A 6,189-nucleotide genomic window follows, 5' to 3' on the forward strand; every position below is an offset into this window, starting at 1 on the left:
AAGGATTATGCGTTACTGGCTGAATAATACTCCAAATTTTGATCTGAATGTTAAGTGACGGGTGACAGAATGCATTGAACTTATAGAGTTTGGGCTGTATATTTACACATTAGAGGGGGGTGAAGCAAAGTATAGCGGGTCTGCATTCAAAATACGTTAGCTAAAATTACTCTGCATATTATGAAGTAATTTTTTTTACTAATTTGACACTATCTAAATACTTTAACCCCCCCCCCACCCCCTAATATGCAAATATTTGTCTTTGTGGTTAAGAAACTGGTTTTTACATATCTACGAACCTAATTCTTAAGTGTGTTCTGAATAATTGACAAGTACCAATCATGCAAATATGGCAAGATGTTTTTTATATATTTTTTATTTCAATATCTAAGACCAGTATAATAAAAAACAAAGATCATCAAAAACTAGACCCATTATAATTATTTTTGATTATATCCAAACGTGTGCAACTCAAATTCAAAAATAATGAGGCAACTTTGATTTGAAATCGGTTGTCGTAAATGGAATTTAGTCATTTTTCTCTTAAAAATGAAATCGGCTTGTTACTGATATTTCAAGAGAAAGACTTATTATTCTTACAAAATTCTCAAAACATGAATTATTTCTGCTATTGGAATACTATTCACTAGGCCGTTCTACTTAATTTTAATATTTTTCAGAGTCTAGGACAAAACGACATAGAAGCAATTTAAGTAAAAAGATGCCGAAACCCGGGATCGAACCAGGGACCTTTAGATCTTCAGTCTAACGCTCTCCCAACTGAGCTATTTCGGCATGATAGATTTGAGTTTGGCGCTCAATGTTATAAGTCAATTCAGAAGCAGAAAAACGGAGCGCCGGGAGTCATATGATTTGGGAAAAGTTTTTTTTTTCTTCGTTGGTGTAAGCATAGATGAAGGGTCTATTGAAAAGGAGACATGTCAAGAAAATAATCCGTACTCCATAATAATAATAATAATAATAATAACTTATTTGTGACCCACTTGAAACAGCAGAGTATAAAAACAAACACACAGAAAAAAAAAAAAAAAAAAAAAAAAAAAAAAACTTCAGATAACACATTAAATTACTGTAGAAAACATTTTAGAAGATCATGAAAGGGGTTAATAGTAAAATGTATCGAGTCGGATAATTTCTGGTGTAGCACTTTAAGTTTATTTAATAAATCTGGAGCCCCAAAATATGTTACTATATCACTGTTCTTGTACCAGGGAGGAAGATACAACAAAAAACGGAGGAAACGAAAATAAGATGACTTGAGAGCCTTTAAATCTTTTCTTTTTAAAACAGGATACAATCCAGAAAGATATAAAACCGAGTGATCACAAAAGCAAGAATAAATTTGTGAAAGGGCTTTGCGATTGTATTTCCCCCTGTTCGCAATAATTTTAGAATAACCCACTTGAAGTTTAACCTTAGCATCAGAAACGATTTTATTACGAAAAGAGGCCAAATTGTTAGTAAGGGTAATGCTCAACCACCTTAAAGAAGTAACGCACGGAACGCTAAATTCAGAACAATTAAGTCTAGAAGATTGGTTAGGAGAAGGACCAAAATGAAGTAATTCACATTTATCAGGGCTATGGGTTAGACCTACATTCGAGAAAGCAGTAGAGATAGAACGAACAGAAGCCGAAAGCCCAGATTTAGTTCTACTAATGAGAAGAATATCGTGTGCATAAGCAAGATATAAGACATTTGAACTACCTAAAAGGTAAGTTGTTGGAAGACTATTTAAAATATCAGCAATACAAATTTTGAAAATTGATGAAGATAAAACTCCACCTTGTCTCACACCTTGTCTTACGGAGATCTTTAACATAGAAGGATCAGAAGGAGAAGATTTAACATGAAAGAAAGAATGACCATACCAAAATTTCAATAAAGAAACAATAGAAACATTCACTCCACATTTAAGCAAAGAAAACTGGGCTTTGGAGTGAACTATAGAATCAAAAGCCTTAGATAGATATAAAGAACAAAAATACAGATCATAGCCCTTCCCGGAAGCATCAGAAAGCAGAGTAGAAAGAACTTTATGGGCATGCTGACATCCCAGACCACGCTGAAAACCAAACTGGTTAACTCAAAAATTTATATTATCTGTTATAGAAGGGAGAAGTAAATACTGAAGGACTTTACTTAAGGTACAAGAAACAGGGATAGGACGATAAAATGAACATGAAAATGGATCTTTCCCCCTTTTTTAAATAGAAATAACTGTGCCACACGAGAAACTGTCCGGCACGACAGAACAACACAAACACATTTGAAAAAATAGTTGTAAATGCGATATTAAAGGAGGGATATTAATATGCAGAGTAGTTCACGTTTTGACTGTAGCTCTACTGAACTTTACCCCCACCCCTAAATACAGCGATTTTTGTCTAAAATATTTATTTCCAATGTGTTTTTCCGTTTCTTGATTTGGTCATAGTTGATTAAATTTACGGTTACACGGGTTTAAACAAGAGTCGTTCTCGTTTCGATTGCGTGGCATGGGAAATACATGGGAAATATATACAAATTGGGCTATATATTTGCACATTAAGAGGGGAAAAGATAAAGTATAGAGGATATCCAGTCACAAATTTTGCATATTGGGAATTAAGAAATATTTTCTTAACATAATTCCTTTATAATAGTTCCTAATCTAGGTTTATACCCTTTCTCGTTTAGAAAACCGGCATTGAACCTGTGGATAATTAAATTAAAAAACTAGTTTTTTTAACTGAAAGTAAGAAGCGACATTAAAACTTAAAACGAACCGAAATTACTCCGAGTATAAAAAGGGCTGTTCCTTCCTCAGCGTCCCACTCTATACGCTGAAGTTTGACTCTTTCTCTCATTTCTACTTTATTAAACAGTAAAAAAATTAGCATAAAGAGCGGGGCGTTGAGAAGGGAACATCCCCTTTCATACACGGAGTAATTTCTGTTCGTTTTAAGTTTTAATGTCGCTCCTTACTTTCAGTTAAAAAAACTAGTTTTTTTAATTTAATTTCTGAGCGTTTTTGAATTAATGCATGTTTGATTTTGGCTCTCTGCACATAAATTGTTAAAATAAAATGTGCTTATTAGTTCTTTTTTTGGCTAAATGTCTTTCTCTTAGTTTGGATCAGACGGTTTGGAGAAATAAGGGGTGGGAAAGGAGGCCTAGTTGCCCTCCAATTTTTCGGTTACTTAAAAAGGCAACTAGAACTTTTAATTTTTAACGAACATTTTTATTAGTAAAAAATATACGTAATTTAACAATTAACTTACGTAACAAACTTCTATATTCTTATATTTGTATTACGTATATGAGGGGGTTTGTCCCCTCGTTAATACCTCGCTCTTTACACTAAAGCTTAAGTTTTGTCCCAATTCTTTGAGAATGACCCCTGAATCAGAAAGGCCGTCGAATAAATAGTTGAAATTACAAAAGATAGTTTAGCATAAAGAGCGAGGTATTTAGGAGGAGAAGAACCCCTCCTATTCGTAATAATCTCTTTTTGTTTTAAGTTTTAATGCTACTCCTTATTTTCAATTGAAAAAACTTTTTAATGCTTATTTTTTCATTGTTTTTTTTTATAGTAATGCTAGAAAATCCTGCGCCCTTTTCATTGAATTTATCTTGCCCCATGACATATTCATCCAAGGAAAGATCCTCCCAAATAGCCCCCTCCCCTCAACTCCCTCCTCCCAACCAAAAAAATCCCCCTGAAAACGTCTGTACACTTCCCAATAACAATTACTGTATGTAAATTAAATAAAAAAAAAAGTTTGTTTTAACTGAAAGTAAGGAGCGACATTAAAACATTAAAACTTCTACAGTGGGTTTCTCTGATACGCTGAATCTGATGGTGTGATTTTCGTTAAGATTCTATGACTTTTAAGGGGTGTTTCCCCCTATTTTCTAAAAAGGCAAATTTTCTCAGGCTCGTAACTTTTGATGGGTAAGACTAAACCTGATGAGACTTATATATTTAAACTCAGCATTAAATGCGATTCTTTTGATGTAACTATTGGTATAAATATTCCGTTTTTTAGAGTTTCTGTTACTATTGAGCCAGGTCACTCCTTACTACAGTTTGTTACCACGAACTGTTTGATTTTCTTTTGGAAGGCTCCCGAGAGATGTTAAATTTGGGCATTGCAATACACTCTAGACAAATTATTCCCCCAACCCTGTATAAACAAACTCCCCCGTTAACTTGTCCCTCATAATACTTGATGTACAATTATATATCACTGAGCATAATTTTTAGATGTATTAAGTGAATAAGCTTATTTAAATGAAGCCTTAAAATATGTTCCCATATTAACAATTAAATTAAAAAGAAAACAAGTTTTTTTAACTGAAAGTAAGGAGCGACATTAAAACTTGAAACGACCAGAAATTACCCCGTGTATGAAAGGGGCTGTTCCCTCCTCAACGTCACGCTCTTACGCTAAAGTTTGACTCTTTCTCTCAATCATATTTTATAAAACAGTAAATAACTTTAGCGTAAAGAGCTGGACGTTGAGGAGGAAACAGCCCCTTTTATACACGGAGTGATTTCTGTTCGTTTTAAGTTTTAATGTCGCGACTTCGGAAAAACATGTCTAGAGCCCTACGTTCTGAAAAAATATATTTCATCTAAATGACGTCTCATTGGAATTTAAAGAGCAATTTTCTTCCTTTCTCTCCCAGTGGTGGCAAAATCGTTTTGGTATCTATGTGGAAATCAAAATTACAAAATATACCGAATGACTTCCAAAAGATGACTAAAAAGTCATGGAACAAGCAACAGTCAAAATCACATTGAATTACCGACAAAATGTGGTGTACCGAAAATTTTTGTTAGAAGGGAAAATTAAAACTAAAATAGAATGAAGGAATGTTTCATTTTTGCGCCTGTGAAGGAATAACTTCGAAGGATTTGAATTCACACCAGAATTCCTGAATTTAATTTATTTTGCTCATTTGCCACCCTATGCCTTAAATTTAAAGAATAAACGGTAATCATGCTAATACGTACTTTAAATACTTCAGAAGGTATATGCAATGAAACATGGTTGGTCGTTAATGAATTTAAAAAAAAATGAGTTATTACTTTCTTGTGTATTCATTCTTAAAAGTAAAGATCAGCATATAGTAGTGCTTAGGGTTAATTTAAAGCTGAAATTTGGGACGAGTAATTACCTTTGGGGAACTTATGACGTTGGTAGACTCTAGGATGAGAATTTGAGAGAAACTTTCCAGAAACAGTTGAATAATCAACTAGAGAGTTTAAAATTTGACAATCTAGAAGATAGATAGAATAATTTTAGAAAATTAATTTGTAAAATTGCTGATGGTGTTTTAAGGAAGAAAGTTAATAACGCAGCTAGGAGCATTAGTCAAGTTCTTTACGTTTACTAGAGAGATTAAGGGATTTGTACGAGAATTATCCGAGGGAAAGATCACACGAAAATAAGAGAAATATAAACAAAGTGGAGAAGGCATTAAAATATGAACTAAGGAGGTATGAAGTGGAGTCCATTTACCAAATTGCCAAGGATCTGGAAGACGCAGCTAAAAGTAAGTAAAAAAAGTAGGTAAGGTGCCACTAGACCCTTAAGGTCCAAACCGGCGGTGCTGATCTCCGTTTCGTGGCCCTTCAGCCAGGAAATGCAATTGGGGGTTGGGGGCCAACCATCCTGTGCTTTCCCACACCTTTCCTGTTTATCTTCCCCTGATCTCTCCAGGTGCATATTTAGAGCTGGGTCGACTCTGGCTGAGCTTACAGAGTCACGCCACTGACCCCCGTCCCAAACTAAATAATTGGTCACAACTGGGACTGAACCCGTGCCCATTAGACACAGAATTTTCACGCCAGTGCGCCAAGACGCAGCTAGACAGCATAATAGTAAAATATTGGAGTGACGTGTTAATAAATACAGAGGGAGTAGTCGATGAGAGGGACTTGTTAAAGTTAAAGATAGGAACGGGGCCAAAATTAGTGGTAAGGAAATGGTTTAAGAGAGATGGGCAGAACATAGACATATAAGAAAAGGCAGGAAGAAATGGGCAGGATAGACATATAAGAAAAGACAATGAGGGAAATGAAAAAGTCTTTGACACTTCGGATGTGAAGAAAGATTTATTTTGTGGGGAAAGATTAGTGACAGTACCAAAAGGATTAAAAGGTAATAAGGCCTCATG

General features: G+C 34.6%; 1 non-coding gene across 1 annotated transcript; it reads right to left on the bottom strand.

Moving 5' to 3' along the window:
* Positions 1 to 722: 722 nt before the first annotated feature.
* On the bottom strand, positions 723 to 795 carry Trnaf-gaa (transfer RNA phenylalanine (anticodon GAA)). The gene has a single exon. It is a non-coding gene; the product is annotated as a tRNA-Phe (tRNA).
* Between the last annotated feature and the right edge of the window lie 5,394 nt (positions 796 to 6,189).

This window comes from Artemia franciscana, chromosome 1 (genome assembly GCF_032884065.1).
Source record: "Artemia franciscana chromosome 1, ASM3288406v1, whole genome shotgun sequence".
NCBI lineage: Eukaryota > Metazoa > Arthropoda > Branchiopoda > Anostraca > Artemiidae > Artemia > Artemia franciscana.